Genomic DNA, 17,384 nt, shown 5'->3' with positions numbered 1-17,384 from the left:
CCGGCCGCCCCGTCCGGGAAGAAGTGAGGAGCGCCTCTGCCCGGCCGCCCCGTCCGGGAAGAAGTGAGGAGCGCCTCTGCCCGGCCGCCCCGTCCGGGAAGAAGTGAGGAGCGCCTCTGCCCGGCCACCCATCGTCTGGGAGGTGAGGAGCACCTCAGCCCGGCCTCCCATCGTCTGGGAAGTGAGGAGCGCCTCTACCCGGCTGCCCCATCTGGGAAGTGAGGAGTGCCTCTGCCCGGCCACCCATCGTCTGGGAAGTGAGGAGCGCCTCTGCCCGTCCACCCATCGTCTGGGAAGTGAGGAGCGCCTCTGCCCGGCCACCTATCGTCTGGGAAGAAGTGAGGAGCGTCTCTGCCTGGCCGCCCCGTCTGGGAAGTGAGGAGCCCCTCTGCCCGGCCGCCCCGTGTCTGGGTAGAAGTGAGGAGCCCCTCTGCCCGGCCGCCCCGTGTCTGGGTAGAAGTGAGGAGCTCCTCTGCCTGGCCGCTCCGTCTGGGAGGTCTACCACGGAGGCCAGAAGCAATGTGGGGGCTGGACGTGGTGGCTCACGCCTGTGGTCCCGGCACTCTGGGGGGGCGAGGTGGGTTGATCACTTCGGGCTAGGAGTTCGAGACCAGTCTGGCCAACTTGGGGAAACATGAAGAATACAACAGACAAACCAACCAACCAACTCAATGACAACAAAACAGGTCTACCCTGGAGTCATACTCTAATTTTTTCTATTTTCTTCCCTTTCTGATCCTTTATCCCACTTTCTTTTTCTTCCTCTTCCTTCTCCCTCTTCTTTGTCAAATAGAGGATTGAGTTATTATCACTGATCCATATAAAGTCCCTCTCTCATTTATTTTAACTCCCACCCCCCATTTCTATTCCCCGACTTCCCATGTGCAACCTTCCTAATATGTTTGATACGCATCTTTTTGTTTGTATGTATTTTTAGAAAATGTTTATTGTTTTTGTATGCAAAAATTAATAAATAAATAAATAAATAAATAACCTACTGACTTCAAAAAAAAAAAAAGATGCTTTGAATCTAACATCTGGATATATTGTGCCTAACATTAACCTTTGTTTTTCTTCTGTTTCCATAGACGCTAACATCTGGATAAATTGTGCCCAAAATTAACCTTTGTTTTTCTTCTGTTTTCATAGAAATGCCTTTTTTTTTTTTTTTTTTTTTCTTTTTCTTTTTTTTAATTAATTTTTTTTGCATACAAAAACAATAAACATTTTCTAAAAATACATACAAACAAAAAGATGCGTATCAAACATATTAGGAAGGTTGCACATGGGAAGTCGGGGAATAGAAATGGGGGTGGGAGTTAAAATAAATGAGAGAGGGACTTTATATGGATCAGTGATAATAACTCAATCCTCTATTTGACAAAGAAGAGGGAGAAGGAAGAGGAAGAAAAAGAAAGTGGGATAAAGGATCAGAAAGGGAGGAAAATAGAAAAAATTAGAGTATGACTCCAGGGTAGACCTGTTTTGTTGTCATTGAGTTGGTTGGTTGGTTTGTCTGTTGTATTCTTCATGTTTCGCCAAGTTGGCCAGACTGGTCTCGAACTCCTAGCCCGAAGTGATCAACCCGCCTCGCCCCCCAGAGTGCCGGGACCACAGGCGTGAGCCACCACGTCCAGCCCCCACATTGCTTCTGGCCTCCGTGGTAGACCTCCCAGACGGAGCGGCCAGGCAGAGGAGCTCCTCACTTCTACCCAGACACGGGGCGGCCGGGCAGAGGGGCTCCTCACTTCCCAGACGGGGCGGCCAGGCAGAGACGCTCCTCACTTCTTCCCAGACGATAGGTGGCCGGGCAGAGGCGCTCCTCACTTCCCAGACGATGGGTGGTCGGGCAGAGGCGCTCCCCACTTCCCAGACGATGGGTGGCCGGGCAGAGGCGCTCCTCACTTCCCAGACGATGGGCGGCCAGGCAGAGGCGCTCCTCACCTCCCAGATGATGGGTGGCCGGGCAGAGGCACTCCTCACTTCCCAGATGGGGCAGCCGGGCAGAGGGGCTCCTCACTTTCCAGACGACGGGTGGCCGGGCAGAGGCGCTCCTCACTTCTTCCCGGACGGGGCAGCCGGGCAGAGGCGCTCCTCACTTCTTCCCGGACGGGGCAGCCGGGCAGAGGCGCTCCTCACTTCTTCCCAGACGGGGCGGCCGGGCAGAGGCGCTCCTCACTTCCCAGACGGTGGGTGGCCGGGCAGAGGCACTCCTCACTTCCCAGACGATGGGTGGCCGGGCAGAGGCGCTCCTCACTTCTTCCCGGATGGGGCGGCCGGGCAGAAGCGCTCCTCACTTCTTCCCGGATGGGGCGCCCGGGCAGAGGCGCTCCTCATTTCTTCCCGGACGGGGCGGCCGGGCAGAGGCGCTCCTCACTTCCCAGATGGGGCGGCCGGGCAGAGGCGCTCCTCCCTTCCCAGACGGTGGGTGGCCGGGCAGAGGCGCTCCTCACTTCCCAGACGATGGGTGGCCGGGCAGAGGCGCTCCTCACTTCCCAGACAGGGCGGCCGGGCAGAGGCGCTCCTCGCTTCCCAGATAGGGTGGCCGGGCAGAGGCGCTCCTCACTTCCCAGACGATGGGTGGCCGGGCAGAGGCGCTCCTCACTTCCCAGACGATGGGTGGCCGGGCAGAGGCGCTCCTCACTTCCCAGACGGTGGGTGGCCGGGCAGAGGCGCTCCTCACTTCCCAGACGGGGCGGCCGGGCAGAGGCGATCCTCACTTCCCAGACGGTGGGTGGCCGGGCAGAGGCGCTCCTCACTTCCCAGACGATGGGTGGCCGGGCAGAGGCGCTCCTCACTTCCCAGATGGGGCGGCCGGGCAGAGGCGCTCCTCCCTTCCCAGACGGTGGGTGGCCGGGCAGAAGAAATGCCTTTTTTTATTTTGAGACGGAATCTCACTCTGTCGCCTAGGCTGGAGTGCAGTGGCTTGATCTCAGCTCACTGCAACCTCTGCCTCCCAGGTTGAAGTGATTCTCCTGCCTCATCCTCCTGAGTAGCTGAAACTACAGGTGCCCACCACCACGCCCAGCTAATTTTTATATTTTTAGTAAAGACAGGGTTTCACCATATTGGCCAGGCTGGTCTCGAACTCCTGACCTTGTGATCCACATGCCTCGCCTTCCCAAAGTGCTGGGATTACAGGTGTGAGCCATCGCACCTGGCCAGAAATGCCTCTTATTAAAAATCTGTTTGCTTTCATCACATGTAAATGCCTAGCCCATCTGCAATGCCACCTCCTGGATGGGATGCAACTATTTAACCAAACTGATCCATTCTCAAGAACTAGACAGGATTTATGATCACCTTCATGAGTGTTTATGATCACCTTCATGATCACCTTCCTGTAACCTGTTAAATTCATATTTAGCCAACCTGTCATCATATCTGGTTACTAGGGACAATGGGGAACCTGCCTTATGATTAAGACTAACTGCTGTGCATACATCCCAGATAATTTGGAAACGTCTCAGATAGCCCTGCAAGATATGCACCAGCAAATCAAAGCTATGTCTGCCCCAACATGGTCACTAGATCCATGGATGGCATCCTGGTTCGGGACAGGACTGTCCTGGGGATGGAAGCTACTTACTACTCTAGCCCTAGTTGCAAAAACAGGTACACTTCTCCAGTGTGGATTTTACTGCTGTTGCATCCTCTGTATGAGACTGCATGACAGGCTTTCCCAGAGAATTTCCACACCTTGCACCATAATGTTCCAAAAAATATCATCTGTAAGACCAGGCTACTTGTGAAGATTTCAAAATTCAAATAGATCAGTTCCTCTTTGACACCCAATGACCTACAACCCCTTTCAGCAGGAAGTAGCCAGAATGAATATGGTGTCCAAATCCCAAAGAAATGGAACGGAACTTGACGGTGGGGAACTGTAACCAAGTAGCCCCAGTTTTCAAAGAAAAAGATAATGAATTACTACTTTTTAAAAATTATTTTATCTTATTTTCTGTTTTCTCCATTTCCCCCATTCCCCGCTTCCTATGTAGCCCTTTAGAAATGCAATTATAAACATTTACCTCCAGTTCACCACACACTCCCTACAGGGCAAGTTCATCTAACTAGGTGCTTGGAAGCTCCAGGGCAGAGCTCTGTCTGACCAGGGGACTGCCCCAACAGATAGCAGTCAATTTACAAACCAAAGTGTACCCGCTATGAAATCTCTCCCACCAGGAGGTTGCCTCAAGAACCTACATTATAACAGTAGTCCATCTACAACCCAAAGTATGCCCACTACAAAAATCTCTCCCATTTGGAGAGTTTTGGGCCACTTTTACAACCTAATCCTGCCCACAAAGGCAACAGCAGCCACCCGCTTGACCACCTGGTAGATAAGGCACTGAAGCGAGTACGTGAACCCCCACTTGTTTGCATGCCAGCATGCCAGCACCCCCATATTTAAAAGCATCAGCTTTCTGCCCTGAAGGCAAAGTGGTACCCTTAAGGCAGGAAACTTGTACTTCTTCCCCTAGCTGGCTTTGGAATAAAAAGTCAGTTTCTTTATACCAGACTTCACTCTTATTAATTGGACTCTGCAAGCAGTGAGCAATTGAACCTGTGTTTCAGTTACAGGATTACAGGTGTGAGCCACTGTGCCTGGCTCACCAGTTTTTTACTTACTTACTTATTTATTTTTTGTTTGTTTGCTTTTGTTTTTTGGTTTTTTTTGAGATGGAGTCTCACTCTGTCGCCAAGGCTGGAGTGCAGTGACACGATCTCTGCTCACTGCAAGCTCCGCCTCCCGGGTTCAAGCAATTCTTCTGCCTCAGCCTCCGGAGTTGCTGGGACTACAGGCGCCCGCCACCACGCCCGGCTAATTTTTTGTATTTTTAGTAGAGACAGGGTTTCACCGTGTTAGCCAGGATGGTCTCAGTCTCCCGACCTCGTGATCCACCCACCTCGGCCTCCCAAAGTGCTGGGATTACAGGCCTGAGCTACTGCGCCTGGCCAACAGTTTTTTAAAATGTAGCAAAAGGCCGGTTGCGGTGGCTCACACCTGTAATTCCAGCACTTTGAGAGGCCGAGGCAGGCGGATCACGAGGTCAGGAAATCGAGACCATCTTGGCTAACACGGTGAAACCCCATCTCTACTAAAAATACAAAAAATTAGCCGGGCACGGTGGCGGACGCCTGTAGTCCCAGCTACTCGGGAGGCTGAGGCAGGAGAATGGCGTGAACCCGGGAGGCGGAGGTTGCAGTGAGCCAAGATCTCGCCACTGCACTCAGCCTGGGTGACAAGAGGGAGACTCCGTCTCAAAAAAAGAAAAAAAAAAAAGTAGCAAATGGGGCCGGGCGTGGTGGCTCACGCCTGTAATCCCAGCACTTTGGGAGGCCAAGGAGGGTGGATCGAGGTCAGAAGACCGAGACCATCGTGGCTAACATGATGAAACCCCGTCTCTACTAAAAAATACAAAAAATTAGCCGGGCGTGGTGGCGGGCGCCTGTAGTCCCAGCTGCTCAGGAGGCTGAGGCAAGAGAATGGCGTGAACCCGGGAGGTGGAGCTTGCAGTGAGCCGAGATCGCGCCACTGCACTCCAGCCTGGGCGACAGAGCGACACTCCGTCTCAAAAAAAAAAAAAAAAAAAAAAAAGTAGCAAATGGGCTGGGCACAGTCGCTCACGCCTGTAATGCTAGCACTTTGGGAGGCTGAGGTGGGCGGATCACCTGCGCTCACGAGTTCCAGACTAGCTTGGCCAACATGGTGAAACCCTGTCTCTACTAAAAACATAAAAATTAGCCGGGTTGGACCGGCTTGGTGGCTCACGCCTGTAATCCCAGCATTTTGGGAGGCGGTGGGGGGGGGGGGGGGGTGGATCACAAGGTCAGGAGTTCAAGACCAGCCTGGCCAACATGGTGAAACCCAGTCTCTACTAATAATACAAAAAAATTAGCTGGGCGTGGTGGCGCGTGCCCGGAAGGCTGAGGCCAGAGAATTCCTTGAACCGGGAACAGGGAGGCGGACGTAGCAGTGAGTGAGATCGCGCCATTGCACTCCAGCCTGGGCTACAGAGCGAGATACTGTCTCAAAACCAACAACAAAACCAAACAACAACAACAAAATTAGCCAGGCATGATGGCCCATACCTGTAATCCCAGCTACTCAGGAGGCTGAGGCAGGGGAATCACTTGAACCCAGGAGGTGGAGGTTGCAGTGAATGGAAATCATGCTGCTGCACTCCAGCCTCGGTGACAGAGTAAGACTCTGTCTCAAAAATAAAAAATAAAAAAAAAAAGAGCAAATGTAGTTAACCTTAGGCCAATGTTTGTAAATTCCCAGAACAAGAACAATGATGAAATGCTGACTTTGAGACTCTTACTTAGAGCTAAACTCACAAGAGAGGCCAAATTAGTTCCAAAATGGATCCAGTGCTCCCATACCTCCTCACCCTACCAGTCCTAATGGCAGAAGATGGAGCAGAAGCAGAAACAAGCCCTCTGTGGAAGGAAACGTTCCCAAGGTGAACCCACAGAACTGTTATTTGACCTCACAACCACCCACCAAACCCATGAAGGTAAACGACCATGAGTGCGTATCAGCAGAAACAAGAAACAACTTCCTGTATATGGCATAAGGGAAAGACCAAGTTTCACTATTTTTCCCTATTGTTTCAGCACCATTTCTCAAAAAGATTAAACTTTCCCCCATTAAGTTTCCTTGGAAAACTTATTAAAAATCAATTAAGAGAGGCCGAGCGCGGTGGCTCACGCCTGTAATCCCAGCACTTTGGGAGGCCGAGGTGGGTGAATCACGAGGTCAGGAGATTGAGACCAGCCTGGCCAACACGGTGAAACCCCGTCTCTACTAAAAATACAAAAAAATTAGCCAGGCATGGTGGCAGGCGCCTGTAGTCCCAGCCACTTGGGAGGCTGAGGCAGGACAATGGTGTGAACCCGGGAGGCAGAGCTTGCAGTGAGTTGAGATCACGCCACTGCACTCCAGTCTGGGTGACAGAGCGAGACTCCGTCTCAAAAAAAAAAAAAAAAAGAAATCAATTAAGAGAAATAGGGAAGGAGAGGTGAATGGAGGGAAGAATTTGTTCTCACTCCAGGACTGGCTAGGAAACATTGCCAGCAATGTAAACAGAGGGAATTTCTGCAATAAACAGTGCCTTCATCACTTTTTTTTTTTTTGAGACAGGGTCTCACATTGTTACCCAGGGTCAAGCAATCCTCCCACCTCCACCTCCCAACTAGCTGGGACTACAGATGTGTGACACCACACGCAGCTAAGTTTAGTATTTTTTGTAGGCCACCAGACTCAGCTAATGTTTCAAAATTTTTGTGGAGACGAGGTCTCAGTATATTGTCCAGGTTAATCCTCCTGCCTCGGCCTTCCAAAGTGCTGGGATTATAAGCATGTGCCACCACACCCAGCCAGTGTTATTTTCTTAGTTTTGTTTGTTTTGTTCTGTTACTGTCAGTAAAACCTTCTTTAATCAAGCCCAATATTTGGCTGGGCACGGTGGCTCACATCTGTAATCCCAACACTTTGGGAGGCTGAGGCGGGTGGGTCACTTGAGGTCAGGAGTTGGAGACCAGTCTGGCCACCATGGTGAAACCTCATCTCTACTAAAAAATACAAAAATTAGCCGGGTGTGGTGGCATATGCCTACAGTCCTAGCTACTTGAAAGGGTGAGGCAGGAGAATCGCTTGAACCTGGGAGGCAGAGGTTGCAGTGAGCCGAGACTGCACCACTGCACTCCAGCCTGGGCGACAGAGCGAGACTCCGTCTCAAAAAAAAAAAAAAAAAAACCAAAACCCCATCTCTACTAAAAATACAAAAAATTAGCCAGGCGTGGTGGCGCATGCCTGTAATCCCAGCTACTCGGGAGGCTGAGGCAGGAGAATCGCTTGAACTCGGAGGCAGATGTTGCAGTGAGTAAAGATCGTGCCATTGCACTCCAGCCTGGGGAACAAGAGCGAAACTCCATCTCAAAAAAAAAAAAAAAAAAATGGCCGGGCGCAGTGGCTCACGCCTGTAATCCCAACACTTTGGGAGGCCAAGGCAGGAGGATCACGAGGTCAGGAGATCGAGACCATCCTGGCTAACATGGTGAAACCCCGTCTCTACTAAAAATACAAAAAATTAGCCGGGCGAGGTGGCGGGCGCCTGTAGTCCCAGCTACTCGGGAGGCTGAGGCAGGAGAATGGCATGAACCCCAGGGGGCAGAGCCTGCAGTGAGCCAAGATAGCGCCACTGCACTCCAGCCTGGGCGACAGCGAGACTCTGTCTCAAAAAAAAAAAAAAAAAATACAAAAAATTAGCCGGGTGTGGTGGCACGTGCCTGTACTCCCAGCTACTCGGGAGGCTGAGGCAGGCAGAAGAATCGCTTGAACCTGGAGGCGGAGGTTACAGTGAGCTGAGATTGCACTCCAGCCCAGGCAATAGATAGAGACTGTCTTAAAAAAAAATTTAAAAAAAAGGTGTGAGCCACTGCACCTGGCCAATGTCTAATTTATTTAATTGAAACAAAAGTGGGCTGGGCGCGGTGGCTCACGCCTGTAATCCCAGCACTTTGGAAGGTCGAGGTGGGCAGATCACGAGGTCAGGAGATCGAGACCATCCTGGCTAACATGGTGAAACCCCATCTCTACTAAAAATACAAAAAATTAGCCGGGCGTGGTGGCGGGCACCTGTAGTCCCAGCCACTCAGGAGGCTGAGGCAGGAGAATGGCATGAACCCGGGAGGCAGAGGTTGCAGTGAGCCGAGATTGTGCCACCGCACTCCAGCCTGGGCGACAGAGTGAGACTCCGTCTCAAAAAAAAAAAGTGAATCTGCAAAATTCAGCTACAAGTCTATGTAGATCATGAGTGGTAAAATAAAAACTGTCAACCTGAGGCCAGGCTCGGTGGCTTACACCTGTAATTCCAGCACTTTGGAAGGCCAAGGCGCACGGATCACTTGAGGTCAGGAGTTACAGATCAGCCTGGCCAACATGGCGAAACCCCATCTCTACTAAAAACACAAAGATCAGCCAGGCATGGTGGCAGGCGCCTGTAATCGCAGCTACTCAGGAGGCTGAGGCATAAGAATCACTTGAACCCAGAAAGCGGAGGTTGCAGTGAGCTGAGATCGAGCCACTGCACTCCAGCCTGGGCGACAGAGTGAGACTCCATCTCAAAAAAAAAAAAATTTTTTCTAGAGGTGGAGGTCACTATGTCTCCCAGGCTGTTCTTGAACTCCTGGCTTCAAGCAATCTCTCACCTCAGCCTCCCAAAGCACTGGCATTGCACGTGTGAGGCACCATGCCCGGCCATGGGCCTGATTATTTGAAAGGACTAACATGTTTCAGATAACATTTCTATTCTCAAAGCCAAACTGTTTTTTAAAGTCCCTTTTGCTGTAGGGACGTGAGTAGAGCAGTTAAGATAGTGTTTTACATTAAGACTTTATTGAGTCAAATATGTATGTTCAATATTATCGTAATATAGTAAGACCATATTGAACATATTAAGGTATTTGGGGCCAGGCGCAGTGGCTCACGCCTGTAATCCCAGCACTTTGGGAGGCCGAGGCGGGCGGATCACCTGAGGTTGGGAGTTCGAGACCAGCCTAACCAACATAGAGAAACCCCTTCTCTACTAAAAATACAAAATTAGCCGGGTGTGGTGGCGCATGCCTGTAATCCCAACTACTTGGGAGGCTGAGGCAGGAGAATCACTTGAACTCAGGAGGCAGAGGTTGCGGTGAGCCAAGATTGCGCCATTGCACTCCATCCTGGACAAGAGTGAAACTCCATGTCAAAAATACATAAATAAATAATAAAATAAACAAGGCATTTGGCAAAATCCAGTAATCACAATCAAAACTCTCAGCAAACTAGAGATAGAAAGGAATTCCTCAGCCTATTAAAGGCATATATGAAACACCTGCAATTAACATGTTAATGAGGAACAAGAACGCTTTTCTTATAAGATCTGGAAAAGACAAGAATGTCCACTGTTACCACTTCTTTTCCAACTTGTACTAGAAGTTCTAACCAATGGAGTAGTTTTGTTTTGGTTTTTTGTTTGTTTGTTTGTTTTTGTTTGTTTGTTTTTGAGACGGAGTTTTGCTTTTTTGCCCAGGCTGGAGTGCAGTGGTGTGATCTCGGCTCACTGCAACCTCCGCCTTCTGGTTTCAAGCGATTCTCCTGTCTCAGCCTCCCGAGTAGCTGGTGTTAACAGACGCCTGCCACCATGCCCAGCTAATTTTTGTATTTTTAGTAGAGACGAGGTTTCACTATGTTGGCCAGACTGGTCTCAAACTCCTGACCTCGTGATCCACCCGCGCCTCGTCCTCCCAAAGTGCTGGGATTACAGGCATGAGCCATCGCATCCAGCTTGTTTTGTTTTTAAAAGAGAATTAAAAGGCATTCAGATTGGAAAGGAAAAGGTAAAGCTGCTTTTATTTACAGACAACATGATCATCTATCTAGAAAATCCTAAGGATTTACAAAAAATGGAGGTACAAGAACTAATATGTGAGTTCAGCAAGGTTGTATGTCTCAAAAAAAACAGATACATGGATAAGAAATAACATGAGAAAAGATTCTCAAAAGAAACCTCAAATCTCTGACAATAAAAAGAGTAAGTACAAATCAATACTCTAACGAATGAAAGGGAAATGTAATTATAGATATAGCAGATTTGTTGTTGTTGTTATTTTTTGAGATGGAGTCTTACTCTGTCGACCAGGCTGGAGTGCAGTGGTGTGATCTCAGCTCACTGCAACCTCCGACTCACAGGTTCAAGCGATTCTCGTGCCTCAGACTCCGGAGTACCTGGGATTAGAGGTGCGCACCACCTCGCCCGGCTAATTTTTGTATTTTTAGTGGAGACAGGGTTTTGTGGTATTGGCCAGGCTGGTCTTGAACTCCTGATCTCAGGTGATCTGCCTGCCTCATCTTCCCAAAGTGCTGGGATTACAGTGTGAGCCACCATGCCCAGCCAGATGGGGTGTGTGTGTGTGTGTTGGTTTGTTGTTGTTGTTGTTGTTGTTTTTAAGACAGGGTCTCACTGTTACCTAGGCTGGAGTGGCACAATCATAACTCACTGCAGCCTTGACCTCCTTGGCCCAAGCAATCTTCCCACTTCAGCCTCCTGAGTAGCTGGGACCACAGGTATGCACAACCATACCCAGCTTATTATTATTATTATTATTATTATTATTATTATTATTATTTGAGATGGAGTCTCACTCTGTCGTCCAGGCTGGAGTGCAATGGCATGATCTTGGCTCATCACAACCTCTGCCTCCCGGCTTCAAGTGATTCTCCTGCCTCAGCTTCCCGAGTAGCTGGGATTATAAGTATGCGCCACCACGGCCGGGTAATTTTGTATTTTTAGTAGAGATGGGGTTTCTCCATGTTGGTCAGACTGGTCTCGAACTCCTGGCCTTAAGCGATCCTCCCACCTCAGCCTCTCAAAGTCCTGGGATTACAGGTGTGAGCCACCGTGTCCAGCTGAAGATACTAAAAACATATGAGAACTGTCCTTAACACAAATAAATTTGAAAACCCAGTGCCCTGCTGAAACCTAAACCCCAAGGTGATTAGAAGTGGGAGGTGATTAGGTCATGAGAGTGCGATTAGTGCCCTTATATTAATAGAAAAGACTTTTGCCCCTTCTGCCGCTTGAGGACACAGTAAGAAGTTACCATATTGGCCGGGCACAGTGGCTCACGCCTGTAATCCTAACACTTTGGGAGGCCGAGGCAGGCGGATTACCTAAATTCGGGAGTTCAAGACCAGCCTGACCAACATGGAGAAACCCTGTCTCTGCTAAAAGCACAAAATTAGCCGGAGGTGGTGGCGCATGCCTGAATCCCAGCTACTCGGGAAGCTTTGGCAGGAGAATTGCTTGAATCCGGGAGGCAGAGGTTGAAGTGAGCCGAGATCACGCCATCGCACTCCAGCCTGGGCAATAAGAGCGAAACTCTGTCTCAAAACAAACAAAAAAAGAAAACAAAAATAGCCGGCTGTGGTGGTGGGCGCCTGTAATCCCAGTTACTCGGGAGCCTGAGACAGGGAGAATTGCTTGAACCCGGGAGGCGGAAGTTGCAGTAAGCTGAGATCGAGCAACTGCACTCCAGCCTGAGTGACACAGCAAGACTCTGTCTTGGGGGGGAAAAAAAGAAGGCACCATATTTGAAGCAGAGAACAAGCCCTCACCAGACACTGAACCTGCTGGCACCTTGACTTGGACTTCCCAGCCTCTGGAAAGCAAGCAATAAATTTATTGTTTGTTAATTACCTAGTCTAAGGTATTTTGTTACAGCAGCCAGAATGGAAATATTCCACTGACTCAAGAAAAATGGAATAATCCTATAAATACTAAATATTCATGTATATTAAAGAAATTGGCCAGGTGTTGTGGCTCACACCTGTAATACTAGCACTTTGGGAGGCCAAGGTAGGAGCATCGCTTAAGTCTAGGAGATCCAATCAAGATCAGTCTTTCTGATCTTGATTAGAGAACTCTTACAGAAGAATTCTCACTGCAACCTCTGCCTCCCAGGTTCAAGCATTCATTTAAAAATTTTTGCAGATGGCAGATTGTGGAGCTTCTCAGCCTCCATAAACTTGTCAACCAATTTCCATAATAAATCACCTCTTATATATCTATACGTTTGGTTCTTTCTGGAGACCCTGGACTAATGCAAATGGATTAATAAACTGTGGGCCAGGTGCAGCCCACAAAAATTCATTTAAAATTGAATAATTTTACCATATTAAAACTCAGGATTTCTGTTCATCAAAAGGCATCCTCCTTTTCCTTCTTTCCTTCCTTCCTTCCTTCCTTCCTTCCTTCCTTCCTTCCTTCCTTCCTTCCTTTCTTTCTTCTTTCCTTTCTTTCTTCTTTCTTTCCTTCCCTCTGTGGCCCCGGCTCCAATCTACTCGGCTCCCTGCTGCCCGCGCTGCGGACTACCTGGGACTGCCGGCGCACGCCACCGCTGCCTGCTTTTTCTCCTTTAGCTGCAGGCACGCGTTCGCCATCTTGGCCACGCTGGTCGCCAGCTCCTGACGCCGACTGCTCTGCCCGCCTCAGCCTCCCGAGGTACTGGGACTGCAGACGGAGTCTCGCTCACCCGGTGCTCGGTGTTACCCGGGCTGGAGTGCGGTGGCGTAGTCTGGCCTCGCGGCAGCCTCTGCCTCCCAGCCGCCTGCCTTGGCCTACCAGGGTGCTGGGATTGCAGCCCCTGCCCGGCCGCTGCCCCGTCTGGGAGGTGGGGAGCGTCTCTGCCCGGCCACCCTGTCTGGGAAGTGAGGAGCGCCTCTGCCCGGCCGCCCCGTCTGGGAAGTGAGGAGCGCCTCTGCCCGGCCACCCATCGTCTGGGAGGTGAGGAGCACCTCTGCCCGGCCACCCATCCTCTGGGAGGTGAGGAGCGCCTCTGCCCGGCCACCCATCATCTGGGAAGTGAGGAGCGCCTCTGCCCGACCACCCACCGTCTGGGAAGTGAGGAGCGCCTCTGCCCGGCCGCCCCGTCCAGGAAGAAGTGAGGAGCACCTCTGCCCGGCTGCCCCGTCCGGGAAGAAGTGAGGAGCGCCTCTGCCCGGCCGCCCCGTCGGGGAAGAAGTGAGGAGCGCCTCTGCCCGGCCTCCCCGTCCGGGAAGAAGTGAGGAGCGCCTCTGCCTGGCTGCCCCATACGGGAAGAAGTGAGGAGCGCCTCTGCCCGGCCGCCCCGTCCGGGAAGAAGTGAGGAGCGCCTCTGCCTGGCCGCCCCATCTGGGAAGTGAGGAGCGCCTCTGCCCGGCCACCCATCGTCTGGGAAGTGAGGAGCGCCTCTGCCCGGCCACCTATCGTCTGGGAAGAAGTGAGGAGCATCTCTGCCTGGCCGCCCCGTCTGGGAGGTCTACCACGGAGACCAGAAGCAATGTGGGGGCTGGACGTGGTGGCTCACGCCTGTGGTCCCGGCACTCTGGGGGTCGAGGTGGGTTGATCACTTCGGGCTAGGGGTTCAAGACCAGTCTGGCCAACTTGGCGAAACATGAAAAATACAACAGACAAACCAACCAACCAACTCAGTGACAACAAAACAGGTCTACCCTGGAGTCATACTCTAATTTTTTCTATTTTCCTCCCTTTCTGATCCTTTATCCCACTTTCTTTTTCTTCCTCTTCCTTCTCCCTCTTGTCAAATAGGGGATTGAGTTATTATCACTGATCCACATAAAGTCCCTCTCTCATTTATTTTAACTCCCACCCCCCATTTTTATTCCCCGACTTCCCATGTGCAACCTTCCTAATATATTTGATACGCATCAAAAAAAAAAAAAATATTGCTTGTTTTGAAAAAATTAGAATACAATAAAATACGCTTGTCACAAAAAAAAAAAAAAAGGCATCCTCATACTACAATTTATCTAAGAAACTCTGGATATAAAATATATTTTTTAAAAAGAAAGAAGAGGCCGAGTGTGGTGACTCACACCTGTGATCCCAGCACTTTGGGAGGCCGAGGGGGGTGGATCACCTGAGGTCAGGAGTTCAAGACCAGCCTGGTCAACATGGTGAAACCCCGCCTCTACTAAAAATACAAAAATTAGCTGGGCAGGCCGGGCGCAGTGGCTCACGCCTGTAATCCCAGCACCTTGGGAGGCCAAGACAGGCAGATCACGAGGTCAGGAGACCGAGACCACCCTGGCTAACACGATGAAACCCCGTCTCTACTAAAAATACAAAAAAAATTAGCTGGGCATGGTGGCGGGCACCTGTAGTCCCAGCTACTCAGGAGGCTGAGGCAGGAGAATGGTGTGAACCTGGGAGGCGGAGCTTGCAGTGAGCCGAGATCCCGCTACTGCACTCCAGCCTAGGCAACAGAGTGAGACTCCATCTCAAAAAAAAGAAAAAAATTAGCTGGGCACGGTGGTGCACACCTGTAATCCCAGCTACTTGGGAGGCTGAGGCAGGAGCGATTATTGCTTGAACCCAGAAGGCGGAGGTTGCAATGAGCCAAGATCATGCCACTGCGCTCCTGCCTGGGCCACAGAGTGAGGCTCCATCTTAAAAAAAAAAAAAAAAAGAAGAAGAAGGAGAAGGAAGAAAACACATGATGAAATAGAAAAAAGTGGGCCAGGCATGGTGGCTCACGCCTGTAATCCCAGCACTTTGGGAGGCCGAGGCGGCAGATCACGAGGTCAGTAGATTAAGACCATCCTGGCTAACATGGTGAAACCCTGTCTCTACTAGAAATACAAAAAATTAGCCGGGCTGGTGGTGGGCGCCTGTAGTCCCAGCTACTCGAGAGGCTGAGGCAGGAGAATGGCATGAACCCGGGAGGTGGAGCTTGCAGTGAGCCAAGATTGCACCACTGCACTCCAGCCTGGGCAACAGAGCGAGACTCTGTCTCAAAAAACAAAAAAAGAAAGAAAAAAAAAGAAAAAAGTGGTTATCAGTCTGAGTGTGGTGGCTCACACCTGTAATCTCAGCTCTTTGGGAGGAGGCCGAGGTGGAAGTATTGCTTGGGCCCAGGAGTCTGAGACCAGCCTCGGCAACAGAGCGAGACCACATCTCTACTAAAATTTTTTTAAAAAGTTAGTGGGGTGTGGCCGGGCGAGGTGGCTCACGCCTGTAATCCCAGCACTTTGGGAGGCTAAGGCAGGCGGATCACGAGGTCAGGAGATCGAGACCATCCTGGCTAACATGGTGAAACCCCGTCTCTACTAAAAATAGAAAAAAAAAAAAAATAGCCGGGCGTGGTGCCAGGCGCCTGTAGTCCCAGCTACTCGGGAGGCTGAGGCAGGAGAATGGCGTGAACCCGGGAGGCGGAGCTTGCAGTGAGCTGAGATTGCGCCACTGGACTCCAGCCTGGGCGACAGAGCGAGACTCGTCTCAAAAAAAAAAAAAAAAAAATTAGTGGGGTGTTAGCTGGGCGCAGTGGCTCACGCCTGTAATCCCAGCACTTTGGGAGGCTGAGGCGGGCAGATCGCGAGGTCAGGAGATCGAGACCATCCTGGCTAACACGGTGAAACCCCGTCTCTACTAAAAATACAAAAAAAAAAAAAAACAAAAAAAATTAGCCTGGCGTGGTGGCAGGCACCTGTAGTCCCAGCTACTCAGGAGGCTGAGGCAGGAGAATGGTGTGAACCTGGGAGGCGGAGGTTGCAGTGAGCCGAGATCACGCCACTGCACTCCAGCCTGGGCGACAGAGCAAGACTCCATCTCAAAAAAACTAACTAAATGAATAAATAAAAATATATAAAAATAAAAATAAAAAATTAGTGGGGTGTTATAGCGAGTGCCTGTAGTCTCAGGCCTCAGTCTCCTCAGTCTCCTCTGAAGACTGAAGGGTGAGGATCCCTTGAGCCCAGAAGTTTGGGGCTACAGTGAGCTATGATTGCACTATTGCCCCAGCCTGGGCAACAGAGCAAGATCCCGTCTCAAAAAAAAAAAAAATAGTTACCTATAGGAGGAGGGAGACAGCAGGTTGGAGAGGACAGGGATAGAAACAAGACTTCTTTTAATATATCTTGTTATATAGATTTGATTTTGGAACGATGTAATATTTCACATCATTTTGAAGAAAAATAAAACTTTAAAAAGCAATTCCTGGCCGGGCGCAGTGGCTAACGCCTGTAATCCCAGCACTTTGGGAGGCCGAGGCGGGTGGATCACGAGGTCAGGAGATCGAGACCACGGTGAAACCCCCTCTCTACTAAAAATACAAAAAATTAGCTGGGCGCGGTGGCGGGCGCCTGTAGTCCCAGCTACTCGGGAGGCTGAGGCAGGAGAATGGCGTGAACCCGGGAGGCGGAGCTTGCAGTGAGCCAAGATCGCGCCACTGCACTCCAGCCTGGGCGACAGCGAGACTCCGTCTCAAAAAAAAAAAAAAAAAGCAATTCCTAAAAAAGGAAAATAAAACTATGTATCAATTTGCTGGTATAACTTTATGGAGATTAACTATTCAAAGAGATTCAAAACAAAGTTATCTGACTATCATCCCTAGTGGGCTATAAGCTAAGGACAAGAACTACAAAAATATATTTTCAGAAATCATATTATGTTGAGTCATAAGTTTTATGAAAAATAAAAAAAGAAAAAAGAAATCATTATGGAGGTAGAGTTGGTATCATTATTCTGAAACTGTTTTGTATACAGTGTGAGATAAAGCAAATGAGTAATGGGTTGGTGCCACTGAGAACTGAGGCTGGGTGCAGTAGCTCATATCTGTAATCCCAGCACTTTGGGAGGCTGAGGTGGGAGGACTGCTTGAGCCCAGAGCCCAGGAGTTCAAGACCAGCCTGGGCAACAGAGCAACACCCCATTTCTAAAACAAAATTAAATTAAAAAACAGAGAAAGAATTGAGATTTTTAAAATTGTGGTTAAATATGTACAACATAAAATCTACCATGTTACCCATTTATAAGTGTGCCACTGAATGGCACTTA

The sequence above is a fragment of the Symphalangus syndactylus genome, chromosome 1 (assembly GCF_028878055.3).
Source record: "Symphalangus syndactylus isolate Jambi chromosome 1, NHGRI_mSymSyn1-v2.1_pri, whole genome shotgun sequence".
Classification (NCBI taxonomy): domain Eukaryota; kingdom Metazoa; phylum Chordata; class Mammalia; order Primates; family Hylobatidae; genus Symphalangus; species Symphalangus syndactylus.
The sequence above is the reverse complement of the archived record's forward strand: the minus strand, read 5'-3'. Positions refer to the sequence as shown.